Source organism: Stenella coeruleoalba, assembly GCF_951394435.1.
Source record: "Stenella coeruleoalba genome assembly, chromosome: 7".
Taxonomy (NCBI): domain Eukaryota; kingdom Metazoa; phylum Chordata; class Mammalia; order Artiodactyla; family Delphinidae; genus Stenella; species Stenella coeruleoalba.
The window spans coordinates 114253726-114271485 of NC_137153.1; the positions used below are offsets into that span (position 1 = coordinate 114253726).

Consider the following 17760-nt stretch of genomic DNA (forward strand, 5'->3'; position numbering starts at 1 on the left):
AAAGTAAAGTGTGCAAGCCCGGAGGAGCTTGGGGTTTATGCTGCAGAGTCAACATCCCCAGGAACATCCATCCAGATGTCTCCATTCCATTATTTAGAGTCCTAGGTTTTCCCCACCAGGGCTCTGACCTTCACCAAACAGATTTGTCTTGGCTGAGCAAATATCTCTGGAGCTCTAGACTCTAATAGTCAGGTTTTCAGCCTGCCACTCAATGTGTCTGTCCTTCCACTGCATAGGTGATGAGAGCCTCTTTGTAAGCTACCTCCAGAGCTCTCTAGCTCTCACACTTAGCCATTAACCGCTCCTGAACAGCTCTTGGTCTCTCATCATCCTTCTGTAATAAAACATAGCTTTAACCAGCCATCTAACTTCCTCTGTCTCTGTAGGCATTATCCTCCCCATGTTTTTCAAACACTGGCCTCATAGCACCAACCACAGTATCCTCCTCCACGGGGATAAATATCACCACCCAGGTCACCGCCAGTGAAATCATTAGCAGTTGAGCCACCACCTTGTTCCAGGGACTTCCTGTGTTCCACCAGGAGGGCATCCTCTTTGCTTGCTGGGCAGTGGCTTAGTCAGTCAACGTTTCTGTGCGTCAGGAGTCTGGCACAGCTTAGCTGGGTCCTCTGCTTCAGGGTCTCACAAGGATATAATCAACATGTTGGCAGGCGCTGCAGTCTCATCTGAGGCTTGACAGGGTAAGGATCTGCTTCTGAGCGCACATGATTATTGGCACCATTCTGTTCCTTGCAGGCTGCTGGACTGAGGGCCCCAGTTTCTTGCTGGCTATTGGCTGCAGGTTACTCTCAGATCCTTGCTGGCTGATCTTCTCCACAGGGCAGCTCACAACATGGCTGTTTATATCCTCAAAGCCAGCAAGAGAGAGTCTCCTAGCTAGATGGTTTACAACTTATGTAACGTAATCACATACAACCTAAAATCTTTGCCTTATTCTGCTGGTTAGAAGCAAGTCAGGTCCTGTTCACACTCAGGGAAGGGGATCACACAAGCCCATAGACATTGGGAGGTGAGGATTATGGGGGCCACCTTAGAGTCTGTTTACCACAGCTTCCTTGTTGATCAACATCTCTAATGAAAACATCTCCTTGAACTGTCCCAAAGCTTGGCTCTCCATGAAATACAAGCCTATGCGGAGGCAGCTGGCCTAGCCTTGGTGACTTTTCCAGCCCTCCTTTCCTCCCCTGGCTCAAAAGTTCCTTCCCCTCGTTTAGAGTTGGCCCATTCCACCAGCACATCATATTTTCACTGTGGGTGATCTAAACCCAAGCAGATGCAGCTAAGATCCTCTCCACATCCTGTTACACGATGTTTGAGCATAGGAGTGACATGACTGATCAGACTTTCTGATAACTTTTAAAAACAGCTTTATTGAGATAAATTCATACACTATATAATTCACCCATTAAAAGTGTGCAATGCAATGGCTTTCAGTGTATTCACAGAGTTGTGCAATCACCAATTTTAGAATATTTTCATTATCTCAAAAAGAAAGTCCACATGCCTTAGCCATTACTCCCAATTCTTGCATCTTCCCAGCCCTAGACAACCACTAATCTACTCTCTCTATATATAGATTTTCCTATTCTGGACATTTTATATAAATGGAATCATATGTGATCTGGCTTTTTCACTTAGCATGTTTGCAAGGTTCATCCATGTTATTGCATGCATTAGTACTTCATTTCTTTTTATATTCCATTGTATAGATATACCACATTTTATTTATCCATTTATCAGCTGATGGACACTGGGTTATTTCCACTTTTTGGATATTGTGAACATTTGTGTACCAGTTTTTTATATGGACATATGTCTTCATTTCTCTTGAGCATATACCTAGGAATTCTTGGATCACATGGTAACCCTATGTTTAACTTTTTTTTTTTTTTTTTTTTTTGCGGCATGCGGGCCTCTCACCGTTGTGGCCTCTCCCGTTGCGGAGCACAGGCTCCGGACGCGCAGGCTCAGTGGCCAGGGCTCACGGGCCCAGCCGCTCCGCGGCATGTGGGATCTTCCCAGACCGGGGCACGAACCCGTGTCCCCTGCATCGGCAGGCGGACTCTCAACCACTGCGCCACCAGGGAAGCCCCTTATGTTTAACTTTTAAGGTACTATTTTCCAAAGTGGTGGCACCATTTTACACTCCCACTAGCAGTGTTTGAGGGTTCCAATTTCTCCATCTCCTCACCAACCCTTGTTATTGTCCATCTTATTTGCTATGGCCATCCTAATGGGTGTGAATAGGTATCTTATTGTGGTTTTGATTTGCATTTGATGGCTAATGACATTGAGCATCTTTCCATGTGCTTATTGGCATTTGTAGATCTTCTTTGGATAACTATTCAGATCCTTTTCTCATTTTAAAATTGGGTTTACAATAACTTTTTGATATATTACAAAAGAATCTATGTTCATTGAAGAAAACTTAGAAGCTATGCATGAGCATATTAAAAATAAGAGATGTCATTTAGCAAGCATATATTACATGCACTGTGCTGAACTTCCATGCTTGCCCTAAGTCACACATGTAGAAATAACAATAGCTAATGTTTATTGAGCTCCTGTTAGGTACTAGGCCTTCTTCCATGTGTCACCTCATTGAAAGCTTCCAGCAGCCTTTCTGAAGAGGGTGCTATTTTCAGCATATTTATTTTTCAATAAAGAAACTGAGGCACAGAGATGTTAAGTAACTTGCTTACTTACACACAGCTTGCTGGTGGCAGAAGCAGAGTTTGGATTCAGGCAGTCAAAAGTCCCCAGAGTTTGCACTCAACACCCACCCTGTGCATTTTTGAATCCAGAGGCTCTGAGCAGAATGAACCATTGCATTACATTGTCTCTTGTTCTCTTTAAGTAAAATAGCTAAGTATCTTCTTTGATGATTATTCTTTCTTAATGCAACATGGCAGAAATTTCCCTCAGAGATTCCTGAAGACTTAGAAATGGTTTAATTTCCACTGACTATTTCTTTTCGTTTCTCTCTTTTTCTTCCATAAGCTTTGGGAAGACAGTAACCAAATCTTTCCATACGCTGATGTTACTGCAAAATGAATTTGAAAATTGTCAAAATGACGTTCTACTTGTCTGTGTGTCCAAGAATCATTCAGAGTAACGCAGGACATAGGGCCTCCTTTCTGTGGGAGGCCGAGCAGAGATTTTCTGTGGTTCCGACTTACAGGGCTTCACAGAACTGGCTTCAACTGTCTTTACAACTTACCTCTGCGACTTTGATCAAATGACTTAACCCTTCTGCTCACCTCATCGTGCGTGGCAGAGTAAAGAATCTGAGAGCAGACAGACAACAGACAACCTCATTTCTCAGCTTTGCACTTGTGTGGTCTTGGGCAAGTCCCTTCACCTCGAGGGGCTTAATTTTGCCCAGCTGTAAAATAAACGGACCCGAGGCTCTCGAAGGTTTCTTCTGGTTCTGACGTTCTGTGTTCTGTGCCTACCTCCGAGTTGTAAAGAATGGGCATTAAGGTGATGTTTCTCACAAAACAATTTTTTGTTGAAAACAATAACTCCTAGGTAGAGGTTTCAAGGGTAAATTGTATGAGAACTGGAAGGATGTATGGGGAATAAGATGCGCTGCTATTTCTAGGAAGGGGATGGGCGTGGCGGGGCGCTGAGGAGGGTGTGCGGGCAGTTGAGCATCCTCGAAGGCGCAGACGACATCTGAGGGCTGCAGCGCAGGCCGAGCGAGGCCAGGGAGGATCTGGGCTGCAGCGGCTGCGCACTGGCGCGCCCAGCCGGTCGATTTGCGTGTCTCTGCCTCTGCGACGAGCTGGTTGGGGAGACTGGTCTGGCGCCGCGCGCCGATTGGCTGAGCGGCCCGCCGCTCAGACCCAGGAGAGGACGGTTCCTACTGCGGCTGGGCGCCGGCTCCGCTCCTTCGTCGGCCCGCGCTCCAGCTGCGCCCGGCCCTGGCCCGGCTTGGCCCGGCCCTGGCCTCCGAGCGAAGGCGCCGCTGCCGCCTGGGCCGCTCCCAGGGCCATGAGGAGGCGACGGCAGCCATTGCGGCCCGCGTCAAGGTGACCGGCCGGGACTGCGGCGGCGGCGGCGAGAGCGGGCGGTGAGGAGCGGCTGGCGGGGCGGGGCGGGGCCCTGAGGGCCGGGCCGGAGGGAGCTGCAGGTGTGTGGGGCGGGACCCCGAGGGGCCGCTGGGCCGGGTAGGGCCTCGGGGCAGGGGGGGGTGTAGGGATTGTGTCCGGCGGTCTCGGGCACGGGGACCGGGCCGGGGGCTTTAAGTGTGTGGTGGGAATGGGGGTTTTGGTATGGAGTACAGCGAGTGTGGGGGTGGAGGTGGGGAAAGGCCGCCGGTGCGGGGGGCGGGGCTGGAGGAGGCAGTTGGGAGGGGCCGGGGGGGCTGCAGGTGCGGGGGGCGGGGCCGGGTGGGACCACAGGTTTACCGGGGGAGGGGGCAGCGAGGTGAGGCCAAAGCGGGTGGAGAGACCGGACCTGAGGAAACCACAGGTGCAAGGGGCGGGGCTAGGGAGACCTGCAGCGGTGGGGGGCGGGGCCCCGAGTGGTTGCAGGTCCGGAAGCGGGGTAAGAAGCGGGCAAAGGGTGAGTGGTCGCGGGAAAAGGGAAAGCCGCCCTCCCCACTGTCCAGGGAGTTTGAGTGGAAGCAGGAGCTTTGGGCTCTCTGAGGATTCTGGAGGATTCGAGGTTGCGGCTGGGCCGGAAGGGGCGGCTAGGCCTGCCTGTGCGTCTCCTGGGTCGGACTTGGGTCTTAGCTGCCCTGGTTACTAGGCCGGCGGCTTCCCCCATGCCACGCCGTGCCCTTAAGTGGGGCGCCCCGTTTTTCAGTCTCGGGGGCTTTTCCTGTCTCCTAGATTGGTGGGGCTGTTGGCTTTCATCCCATCAGCTGTTGAGAAATGTGTGTGCTGGCAGAGTAGTTAGTGTGAAGCTTGAAAGGTTCTGGCTTGCTGGCTCCTGGTACCAGATGTTGCTGCAAATCTTAACAGTGGTCGTCTCCAAAAGACTGAAATGGCAGCCTGGTGAGGGGGCAGAACAGGAGTGAGGGTTCAGAAGCTTTTACCTCTGTGTTACCTGGAGAGTCTTTCACCTCTCTGAGCTTTGTTTCTTCCTCTGCGAAGTGAGCATCCTGGTTCCTGCCTTGTGTGCCTCTCAGGGGCCTTGCGAGGATGGGATGGAACAGTGCCTACTGGGTACATCGTCGGGTAAAGTTGTGAGTCTGCTGCCTCTGTGCCGATGGGCAGATTGTGTTTGGAGACTGAGGGTCGAAAGAGGAGGGGATTTCTAATCGGTAGACCATTTTCCTGCTTGAGGTTGGGATGAGGTTTGTGGTGAGATGGTGACTGCTGCTCCCTGTGAGGCCTCTGAGGGAGCTGTGGCGGGGAGAATGGCAGATGGAAGCACAGGAACGTTTCATTGTTTGCTGACCTTTAGACCCCAACCCCAGTGAGGACTCTGAACTGGAGCATAAGGCTTAGACTCGAGCCTTATGGAATTTCCCCTCCCCACCCAAGTATGACACTGACTTTACCACATGCCTGAAGGAAGACACCCACAATAGGGGAATGCCAGAACTTTGTTAGGTTTCTACCGGGCAGAGAGAAGAAAGCGAGGTGATGGGGCTCCCTCCTGTTTGGAAGGGTGTCCCACACCCATACGTGTGACCTTTCATTGCGCAGTGCCTCTGCTCACTAGCAGTGTGACCAATTCCTGCTGCCTGTGTTGCAGGGACAGAAGAGAAGGCAGGAGGAGGCTTCTCCTGTACTGGCCTGCATTTTTCTTCACTTCAGATGCTGTGGGACTTTGGGGGACCAACTTCCATGGTGCTGGCCTCTCTCACTACCACCTGGTGTGGCGGTGACCCAGTGGCATCATGGGGATGGCATCTAAGGGATGGGTCCTTACTGGGGTCCGTGCTTGTGCGGCAGGCACCCAAAGGCTCTAAAAGCAGCACGTGTGAATTATCCCATTCTGTCCCAGCAGAAACGATGTAAATGTCTCTCAGAGATTGCTGCGCTCTGGATAACCATCATGCTCTGTGGGTTAAAAGGAAAGCCCAAACTTGGTGGCAACAAGAGCTACAACACGTGTTGGGTAATGAGGGGACTGGCTTTGAGATTGGTGGTGTTGGAGTGACAGCATCCAGGGTTGAGAGAGAAACTTCGTTAATGGAAAATCTTGCCTCCAGGGCTCTCTGTGATATGGCTCCAGTCTACCTGATTTTCCTTTTCAGCATGGAGGGTCAGAGCTCTGGCTTGGAAGTCAGAGAGATACGTGTTTGAAGCCTTATACACCAGTTTCTTAGCTTCTCAGAGCTTTCATCTCCTTATTTGTAAAACAAGGATAATCATGTCCACCTTGAGAGGTTGTTATGAAGAATAAATTTGACAAGATCTGTGAAAGCACCTGATATATTAGGCTGTCAGTGTTAGGGTATGTTTCTGCCCCTCCCTGACTGCCCATCTTTCAACACAACAAAACAGCATGTCGCATGTGAGGAGAGCAGGACAAGTAATTTTTTTTTTTTTTTTTTTTTGAGGTACGCGGGCCTCTCACCGCTGTGGCCTCTCCCGTTGTGGAGCACAGGCTCCGGATGCGCAGGCCCAGCGGCCATGGCTCACGGGCCCAGCCGCTCCGCGGCATGTGGGATCTTCCCGGACCGGGGCACGAACCCGTGTCCCCCGCATCGGCAGGCGGACTGTCAACCACTGAGCCACCAGGGAAGCCCAGGACAAGTAATTTTGAGGCCTTCGCTTCTTATGTAACCTTGATCAGAGCCCTTCCCCTGTCCAGGCCTCAGTTTTCTTAGCTGAGTGAGGATGGTGTTAGAATACGTGAACATCAAGAGTGATCCTAGCTCTGGCCTTCTGATTGGCATGTTTTCCCGAAAGGCAGGAGGGAGGAAGCTAGTGACCTGTTGTTTAGCTCTTCTTTTAAAAATACCTGTTGAGGGCTTCCCTGGTGGCGCAGTGGTTGAGAATCTGCCTGCTAATGCAGGGAACACGGGTTCGAGCCCTGGTCTGGGAGGATCCCACATGCCGCGGAGCAACTAGGCCCATGAGCCACAACTACTGAGCCTGCGCGTCTGGAGCCTGTGCTCCATAACAAGAGAGGCCCGTGATAGTGAGAGGCCCGCGCACCGCGGTGAAGAGTGGCCCCCGCGTGCCACAACTAGAGAAAGCCCTCGCACAGAAACGAAGACCCAACACAGCAAAAATAAATACATTAATTCATAAAAACTCCTACCCCCAACATCTTAAAAAAAAACCCAAAAAACCTGTTGAGCACTTTGCCTGGCACATAGTAGGTGCTCATTAAATACTTGTCGAAGGGACAGATGAAGGACTTTCAGAAGAAGGTGTGGCAGATTATCTCTGCTGCTTATATGTATGCCGTATCTGCACCTTCAAAGTGCATTTTATTTATTGCAGAAAAAAATGTTGCAACAACTTTATAGTGAAATTAACGAACCTCAACATGAAAGACAAAAGTTGTTTTACAGTCCTATTTCACCACACATTAAGTTCACCCAGTTTTTCATAAACATACAAGTTTTTTTCATGGTTGCAGTCATATGTATGTGAGCATTTGGAAAAGGCCTGGCAATAAGGAGTTTCTTTAAATGGTGTTTTTGTCTTATTTTTTTTAAGAATTAAAAAAATCACACATGGATTTTTTTTAAAAAGGACAAGTAGTTCAAGGGGGACAAATTGTAAAGTGTCTTTCTTGCCTCAAGCTGCCAGTTCCCAGTCCTCTCCCTAGTGGCAACCACTGTTACCATTTTCTTGTTTTGTTATATATTTTTTCTCTTATACAAAGAATAGCATCCTATACGTACTCTTGCTCCTTTATTTATTTACTTGATCTATTTGGAAATTGTTCCAACATTGGAAAATGTTCCAGTTGGTACATACAATTCCTCCTTAATAGATGTTTTTGACTGATATCTTAAGCACAATTTTGTGTCTCCATGCTCCCCCACCCCACCATGATGTTTACTCAGTAATGGTTAGCAGTCATTGTTTAGAAGACTAACAAGAGATAGCCCTTGTTTTTCTCTAGAAAAGAAATGGCTTTGGTTCCAGTGAACAATAAACTAAAGGGCAATCCATGTATCTGGATGCAAGGCAGACACAGAAAGAGAAAGGAAAAGGGATTTGTTCACTAGTAATTGAAAACTGATTTTTCATTCAGCCCATGATTCAAAGTCCGGCTCTGTCACTTACTGGCTGTATGACTTGGGGCAATTTACCTAATCTTTCTGCGTTTCAGTTTCCTTATCTGTAAAATGGATGGTGATGATAGGATCTGCCTTTTGGGGTTTTTGTGTAGAAGAAATGAGATCATGTATGCAAAATACTTGCAGTAATAGATCATAGTAGATGCTCAAGAAGGGGTAGCTGCTGTGTTATTAATAATCTAAACTAGACTCTTATTCTTTGTTAGCAGATATTTACTGGACAGCTGAGGGTGAGCCATGGAGAATGCCCAAAGTCCTTGCCCTCAAGGTGCTCACATACTGTGCAGAGAGACAGGCACACAAGTCACTGATGACAGAACAGGGCTCAGCGGTGGGGAGGTGAGCAGTATGGGGCTCAGGGAGGCAGGAAACAATGACTTTCCCTTGGTGGTTTGGGAATGGCTTCTCAGTTCAACTTTTCCCTTCTCTGTGAAATCTACTCAGTTCCTCTACAAGTGACCACTCCTGTCTGTGCTCCCTTGGCTTTCATTGTGTGTGTACCTTGATCGGTTCATGTGCCTCACTATTGCATGCATTATTCTATACCTGTCTCGTCCCTGCACAGGGAAAGTTTCCTGCTTTCTTTGCTTCTGAGTCTCCAGGGTAGGCTCTTGGTGGACATTGTGATGGACCTCTGCTCAGACAGGTCATGCTACCGAATGTTGGCAGACTCTTATTGATAGGTCTCTGGTGAATCCCAGACTCTGGACTCTATTGCTTCATTCCCCAAGTATTTGAGTGCTGACTGAGACACACATGTGCCATATACTAGTGGTAGGCTTTGGCTCTGAGTGGTGATACTTGTCCTACAAAGTCTTAGGGGTGGGAGAGGGAAGAATTATTTGCTCCAGGACAAGATGGGGAAACAGAAAGAAGGACAAGTCTGAAAATGAACTGCTCATACTTGCTGAAGCCCACCTCCCCCTTCCCCAGAAGTGTGGCTGCTGACCCTTCCCTTGAGGTGGACTTGCGGAGGAGCAGGCCTCAGGGAGCTGAGTAGATGGTCTGTAGATTCTGATCAGGGATGGGGAGAGTTGGTTGGGTTGGCTTCTGTGAGGGGCGTCCTGGGGCCACTTCCTTCCTGTGGGCATCCATCCACCAGCCTTGCTGCGCTCCTGCTTTGGGCCAAGCCCTCTGCTGAGTGCTGGGCATATGGAGATGAAGGATCTCCATCCTGCCCTTGGGGAGCGGATGGTTGGTGGAGGAGTCACGTGCAAACAGAATGTGACCAGGAGGGGATTGGCGGTGACAGAGGACCCCGAGTGAAGTGGCCAAGCAGATTCACACTCTGCAGCCAGATCTGGGTTCCAATTCTGGCTCCTCCACACAACCTCTGTGACCTTGGGCCAGTGTCTTCCCCACTCTTAGTCTCAGTTAACTGATTTGTAAAATGGGGATGGCAGGGTTACCTTACTGGGGGCTGTCATTGAAGATTCAGTGGAATAATGCTGTGGGCTGCTTAGCGTGGTGCTGACGGGAAGCTGGTGCTTACAGAGTGCTCACTGTCTTTTTATTTATCCTTGGTGCTGGGGCAGCACCAGGAAGCACCTGTTTGGCTGTTTTCTCCAGGTTCTAGTGTAGACGGTGCCAGTTGGTGGTGAAGGTGATGGCCAAGGTATCTGAGAAACCAGCTCTGAAGTCACAGAGTGCTCAAGGAGTCCTTGGGACTTTCCCTACAGGCCCACAGGTGTTTCCTCCCCCGTTTTTGCATGAGCTCTTCTCACAGGTGGTTCCAGCCCAGCACCATCGCGAGCATCTTCTCTTTGACCCCCTGCACTGATCAGTTCCATGGCTTTTCCCCAAAGGGAGGCATGAGTCAGGCTTGTCTCACCTGCACTTACTGAGGAGAGCAGAGACCATGAAGACGTGGAGAGGCACATTCTTCCCTGGTTTTTCTGCAGAGCTTTCAAATCCCTTGTGTTCTTCGAAGGAGATTTATCTCCTGAGCATCAAAGAGGTGGACAGGGCAGCACTTACAGCAGACTCTGGAGTCAGGCCTATGTGGGTTTGTGTCCTGACCCTACTCACAAGCCCTTTGACTTTGGGCAGGTGACCATTCCTCTTTTCCTCATCAATACAGGAAGTGTGATGGTACTTACCTCCATCTGGTTCTTACAGGACTTCAAGGAGATGACGAGGAACAGGGCTTAGCATAGTGCTTGCACTTCATGAGCGTCCAGTCGGCGTGAGCTAGAATAATCTTCTCTTAACCCATTGTTAGAGGGCTGTCAGGATGCTTGTTTTTTTGCAGGGGATGTTAACTTATTGCCTATGGAAGTTATGTGAGTTATTGCATAAGGGATGTGTTAAAGCTCAGAGGTACTTGGTGGTGAGGGCTGGTGGGAGCACCCAGGGTGGCAGGCAGTACTCAGCCTGCACTGAGACTGTGCACGCAAGCCTTGACGCCCACAAAAGCAGTAGGTGCTGGTGAGGGGGAGGGTGGAGTCACCCCAAGCGTGGGCCTTGTCTCAGACCTGTCCAGGAACTGAAGGCTGGTTTCCCAAGTACTTTCTGTTTCACTGTTCTGTGATTCCATGTAAATAATGGGACTTTATTGTTTATTTCTTTGTATTTATTTTTTTTTACATCTTTATTGGAGTATGATTGCTTTACAATGGTATGGTAGTTTCTGCTTTATAACAAAGTGAATCAGTTATACATATACATATGTTCCCATATCTCTTCCGTCTTGCATCTCCCTCCCTCCCACCCTCCCTATCCCACCCCTCCAGGCGGTCACAAAGCACCGAGCTGATCTCCTGTGCTATGCGGCTGCTTCCCACTAGCTATCTACCTACACTATATACACTATATACACTACCTGGTAGTGTATGTATATATGTATATATGTGCTATGCGGCTGCTTCCCACTAGCTATCTACCTACACTATATACACTACCTGGTAGTGTATATAGTGTAGGTAGATAGCTAGTGGGAAGCAGCCGCATAGCACATATATAGTGTATATATGTCCATGCCTCTCTCTCGCTTTGTCACAGCTTACCCTTCCCGCTCCCCATATCCTCAAGTCCAAATAATGGGACTTTAATATAAACTTATGCAACATTATACTTTCCCTCTTTAGGATTTAAATATTTTTATTATCAGATTTTATTTTAAGATTAAGACAGTTAACTTGAGTAATCAGAAGAAAGTGTAAATGTTTGGCCTCAACAGTCAATGGTTTCTTTGAAATCATCTTATTAGAGACAAAAGAAAGAGTAATGTAATTAAATTCGTATTTATTGGATACAGTAATTCTCACCCATCCTTGTATAAGCTTGATAAGTAGGTCAGGGGGAATCTGTGTTTTTGATACATTTCTGAGTAATTAAATATTTATGGAAAACAAGTTAATAAATTCAGGAGAATTTGCTGTGTCTCTTTTTGTGGCAATAAAGTCTGTTATGTGGAATTAGTGACTTTCACTATTTTAAGATATTTCTTATTTTGTGCCCTCCCTGTAGCTGTGTTTTTTTTTGTTTTTTCTCTCTAGGTACCATATCTCCAGCACTTTCAGGCCGCTGGCATTTAGGAGTGTTCCCACGGGGCTCCCACAACGCCCTGCTCTGGCGTGTAGCAGCTTCAGCTTCCTGTGACTCCCCCACCAGACTTTGCAGAGCCAAAGTCTGCATTTCTTCTTCCCACCGTATTCAGGGCCTAGCCCAGGGCTAGTACTCGGCAGCCAGAACGATCTGAGTGTGTTGTTCCCTCTGCTTAAATCCCTTCAGTAGCTTCTGGTTTCTCTTAGAAAAAACCCAAATCGTTTCCATGGCCCGCGGGTGTCACGACATGCTCTTCGGTGTAACTGGTGTAACTGTTGTCTTACGTCCAGCTCCCCAGTGCAGGGTGTGCAGTCCCGTCCCACCATGGACTGTGGCTTTGCTCACAGTCCTGTCCTCAGTGCCTGCCGTAGCATCTGGCACGTAGCAAGTAGTATATAAATGCTTGTTAAATGGACAAATGAAATAAAGGGTGAGTGCCCAGTGACTGATTTGAATCTATAAAATGAGAAGGTTGTTGGATCTGAGGTCCCTTCATTATAAAATATTTCAACACTTTACAAAGTCTCTGACACCTGTGTCTTTAGCCTCATAATGATTCTGCAGGGTAGGTGGGGTGGGCTTTGGTGTGCAGAGGAGAAAATGGAAGCTCAGAGAGGGTGGAGGAATTGCCCAAGATGGAGCTATGGGAGACGCAGAGGGCTCCTCAGGTGTCTTTTCTCACAGCCCGGGCTGCCTTGAGGTGTGGTTTCTGACACACATTGGAAGAATCACAGGTGAGATAGGGAAACAGGGATTCATGGACAAACGGTACTTGTAATAGTTTGTCTTGGCTTTAGTTGTTTTAATGTTACTGATAATTGAATTTGAGGAGTTGAGTTCAGTTTGGGGTGATGGGTTTAAGGTCTGCTTTCATTCTAGGGACCAGGAAACCCTGATCTTTCTTATAAATAGCGAAGGTACGGGATTGATGTATGTGCTGATTAGTTGATAACTAAGATTAGAATTTGTTCTTTCTGGGAAGCTTTTTGATAGGATTAGAAGTTACTTGCTGATTGATATGTAGCGTTACTTTGTTGTTTTCAAAAGGTGCTCGTTGCTTCAGTTAGCCTATTTCTCTAATTTGTCTCTGGGTATACCTGCCACGGGGCTCTTTTGCAGTGAGCATTGCTGTGGCCGTTGTGCTCATCAGTTGTAGTGTCAGTCTGATCTGAAGGTTAGAGATCGTTGAGTCCACTCTTCTTACTCTCCACATGAGGATGGGGACTTTGCCAGGGTTTCATACTCAGGCGTACTGATTCTCCACCTGTAAAACCCATCCATTTGTATGTTGCAGTTTCTCAGTAGCTGCCTGCAGGTCATGTAACGTTGCTCATAGACCATGTCCATGAAGAAGCATTTCTCTCTGATGAAAACCTCAGCTTCAGCGTCCCCTGTTGAATCTATAGTGTGACTGTGGGGAAGAGGAGCTAACACCTGACTTGGTGCCCAGCACCAGTATTTGGTGATGGTGGCTGGCTGAGAAAAGGCAGTGCCTCTTGTGGTCTGCTAGCAATATGCGTGTTGATCTTAGGGGGCTTCATCATGATGTTAGGGGGCTGAGAGATTATTGGAACCTATTTTTATCCATATAGCCAGTATACTTGTGGAACAGAGAGAGCAGCCTGGTATTATAGGAGGATCACTGGGTATGAAGCCAGAATGCCAAGTGTGTCACTTTGCTCTGACACCTGCTTTCCAAGTAAATAGGAATATCCCCAGTGTGTGTGCATCCTTCGTTAGTGGGAAAGCCCCAGTTTTTTTTTTTTTTTTTTTTTTTTTTTTGGCGGTACACAGGCCTCTCACTGTTGTGGCCTCTCCGTTGCGGAGCACAGGCTCCGGACGCGCAGGCTCAGCGGCCATGGCTCCGGGCCCAGCCGCTCCGCGGCATGTGGGATCTTTCCGGACCAAGGCACAAACCCGTGTCCCCTACATCGGCAGGCGGACTCTCAACCACTGCGCCACCAGGGAAGCCCTGAAAGCCCCAGTTTTAAGATCTGAGGTTGCTTTCCGAGGGTTGCATCAGAGTAAAGAGAGCTCGATGTTATTAAACTATTGTACCAGTCACGAAAGGCAGCCTTATTCCTTGTTCTTCCCTGTCTTCCAGACCTGCCTGCCTGCCAGTCCATCTGTCCATCTGCCGTCCATCCATCCATCTACCCACCCACCCTCGCATCCATCCAGTCCTTGTTCAGGGCCTGCTGAGTGCTAGCACTGTGCCGAGTGTGGGGCTGCAGTAGAGGAAAAAGACAAGTCTGGTCCTTGCTGTCTTTTGGCTCACAGTCTAGTAGTGAAGTTAAGTAAGTATAAAAATAAGTACAAAAACCATAACAAATAAGTGTACGAAAGATTAATTACAGCACTGACAATGGCTGTAAAAGAAGAGTACAAGGTGCTCAGAGGCCATAAAGCAGTTGGGAGATCAGAGACAGCTTCCCAGAGGAAAGAGGAGTTGGAGCTAGCAAGGTGAAGAGGTGGCGACTGCATGTGTCGTGATCCCAGTTGGGGCAAGGGTGTGATGAATTCACGAAGTCACACAGCCGGGGTGGTCAGAGCCCTGAGCGTGAGGGGACTCTGCAGTGCTCACGGCCCAGTGGTCAGGGCATTGCTTTCTTGACCTGTGCTGGAGACGCCTGACAGAGTCTGTCGTTGCTGACTCTTCTTTTTCAGAACTCCCATCTATCACCAAAAGCATCTGTTACTGAAACATTACCTGCCATGGTTTCCCAGATAGCAGTTGGCCTTATTTTTATTGCTTTAAAGATTGGTTGCTTCCTTTGCTTCTTGAGGGGGTGGAAGAACACCTTGATCTCATTAGTGGTTTCACTCATGAAGTAAACACTTACTGAGCATGTAACTGGGCCTGACACTGCAGTCCTTGCCCTCAGGAGCCCACCAGCCGACAGATGGGAGTAAATAAATGAGGATGGTGCTGTGTTGGGGCTGGTAAGTAGTGGAAATGGAAGCTCATGGCACCAAGTCAGACTCACAGGATCTCAAAAATAGAAGTTCTGTGTCCCAGGTGCAGGGGAACACAGGCAGAGGAAACAGATAACAGGGGTCCAGAAGCAGGAGAGACCATGCTGTGGCTAAGGTGTGGTGAGCTGTGTGGAGTTGCAGGAAACAGGTCAGAAAGGTGGTTTGGGGTCAGTCCTCAGAGGGACTCGCTAGCAGTGCTTAGGAGTTCGGATGTTATTCTGTGGCCGGTGGAGATTTGTTCCAGAGTTATAGGAGGAGAGAGACCCCTTCAGTTATACTCCTGGTGTGGAGGATGGGTGGTATGGGAGGAGACTGGCATTTGGGAGATGGGTGAGGGAGCCATAGGGATGGAGAGGAGAAGGTGGGTTTGAGAGAAACCAAGGTAGAGGCCTGTCTCCTTTGAGATTTAGCGGATGGGAGGGAGGGTGGGCAGTGCCAGGGTTTCTCACTTAGTGATGTGAAGTGCTGGACAGTCACAGGATAAGGAACGTGAGAGGAGTGTTGAGTTGGGAGGGGAAGTTGTGAGTTTGGTTTTGGCCATTTTGAGTTTGGGACACCTGTGGGACAGCACCCGGCAGCTGGCCTGCTAGCCTGGAGCTCAGAGAGAGGTCTGAGCCAGAGCAGAATCCTCCGTGGTGTTTGTGGGAGAGAGGCTGGTCATCTGTGTGTCGAAGGGTTTTCACAGGTGGTTCTGATGCCCCACTGGTCTGGAGAGAGAGCCTTGGCCCTTGGGGAGGTGGGAGTTACTCAGTAAGGGTATGTGTAGGGAGCAGAGGGTCCTGGCTGGACTGCTGGGGGAGCCAGCATGTGGGGCGGGGCACAGTGGGAGAGTTGGGGAAGGAGCAGAGGGGTGGTCAGTGAGGAAGGAGCGACCTAAGAAGGTGATGCTATGGGAATTGGTGGGGTGGGATCCCCTCCAGCTCTCTTCCCGCAGGCCTCTGTCCCTGTCCCCTGGAAGCTGAGTGCTCTGGTGCCACCCCTGATCCCCTTATTTTCCCTAACAGCGGAGCCATTCCCACATGAGAGAGGTCGTTTTAATGACCTTTGCTTCCGTGTGTGAAAGACTCTGCAGAGGAGGCTCTGCATCCATTAAACCCTTCAGCCTCTCTCAGAACCTTCTTGAGAAATCCACCCCTGCCTTCTTTTGCTGGCCCTTCGGACTGAAATCTCTGGCTCCTGAAGCAGGAAAGTTGGGGCCCCATCTGGCATTCTGGGGTTCAGGGTGGGTCTGCAACCTCTGTGGGAAGGGGATGTGTCTAGATCCCAGGAAAGGCAGCTACCAGACATGTGGGAGGAAGTTCTGAAGGTGAGAAACCACTGGGCCTGGACCAATGTGGTGTGGGAGCCCTGTGACTTGGGAGTGCATCCTTGGTCCTCCATGTGTCCTGAGCTTGGATAACAGGGAAGAGCCTGCTGTAGAATTTCCAGAACTTACAAGTAAGGTCTTAGAGTTATAAGAGTACCTGAGATCTACTCAGACGGCTGGTGGAGGGAGGGTCCCAAGTTGCCAAAGTGGAGTTCCATCCCCCTGGTAGGACAGAATGCCTCAGATCAGCTGACAGAACCTGGGGAAGAGCCTTTAATCTGAGAGAGCCAGTGGGAGACTGATCTATGATCCAACATGTCTATTGTAAGTATCACCCTGAACCCAAAGACCTAGGAGTGTAGGACGGAGGCAGAGACCCGCTTACCACTGACCCTGGTGCTGAAAGCCACAGCTGAAGAGTAGTGAGACAGGATCAGGCATACCTGGAGGGAAGTAGCTGTCCTTAATACCAGGGCCAACCATCCTGGTATAAAGCCGTTTGTTTCTCAGGAAAGGAAGAAGAAAAGGGATTAATGTTTGTTTAGTTGAGAAACCCCAATGCTTAGTCGAAGAGAAGGGAATAGATGGACAGATGGGAGGGCATGTACCTTACAGAACATAACATGTTCAGCTCTGTGGGATGGAACATAAAGAAATGGTTGAGAATAGGGGGTCAGACTGAGCTGGGTTCAAATCCCGCCTTTGCCCAAGGGCTTGCTGCCATAGCCAGGGAGGATACTCTTATCGACTGTGTGTCCTTGGATAAGTTATCTAACTTCTTTGGGCCTCAGTTTTCTCACTTGAAACAATACCCAGTGATAACAATACCCATCTTAGAGAATTATTGTAAGGACCAAGTGGTATATTCCTATGGGTAAGGTGCTTACCAAAGTATCTGTCACAGAGTATTGCTTCAGTAAATGACAGTAGTAATAGTGATGATGATGGTACCATCATCAGCTGAGGACCTCTGCAGATATCTCCACTGGACTAAACCCCACCCATATAGCAAGTGTGTGAAATAAAGAACTTCAGCAATAACAGGGTCAGCTCTGTGACCCTCACCTACGGGCAGGAGCACTGAGAGGATAAGGATGACAGTGGAGCATCACAGGAAAGTTTACATGATGGAAGATGAAAAAGCCCCAGGCCCAGGAACCTTGGTCAGGGGAGTGTTATTGGCTGTGAAGAAGCGAGGCAAGAAGATTCTGGATCAACAGCTGGAGGTGATGAGGACAAAGTAGCACATTAGCCTTAGTCTTTAGTGATGGTAGAGATTGTCACCACCTCTTTCACCTCCCTCAGTGTTTGGTGGGCACTGGGGCACGAGAGCTTATTTACCTAAGGTCTGTTCGCCAACTCCACAAAGTCTCATTTTTATGAATAGGCTTATTACAGAGTAGCCTCATATTAAATGTTTTGAATAGTTAGGATGAAAATCAATGAGTCAATCAATCAATTTCTGGCTCTTTCCAGGGAAGTCTAAACATAGTAATAGTGACAATACTATATCTCCAAATATTGGTAAAGATTTAATGCAATTCCAATGATACATTTTATAAAACTTGATAAAATAGCGATCTTCATCTGGAAAAATAAATTGGTAAAAAAAATTTTAAGGCAGTGAAATGGCCTCATTCTTCCAGATTCTGTTTGTTTCAGCGAATGTTTGAGTTGCCTGCTCTGTGTA

At 48.6% G+C, this 17760-nt stretch overlaps 1 protein-coding gene across 8 annotated transcripts in view; it reads left to right on the forward strand.

The window, feature by feature from the left end:
* Nucleotides 1–3880: 3880 nt before the first annotated feature.
* RALGPS1 (Ral GEF with PH domain and SH3 binding motif 1) overlaps nucleotides 3881–17760 on the forward strand; it is a 284151-nt gene continuing 270271 nt past the window's right edge. For 6 of the 8 annotated variants that reach the window (XM_079926919.1, XM_079926916.1, XM_079926918.1 and 3 more), the window contains exons 1-2: nucleotides 3881–4096; nucleotides 13893–14085. The gene's annotated coding sequence lies outside the window, so the exon portion shown is untranslated. The remainder of the gene's footprint in view (nucleotides 4097–13892; nucleotides 14086–17760) is intronic. The other 2 variants (XM_079926913.1, XM_079926915.1) reach the window with 1 other exon arrangement.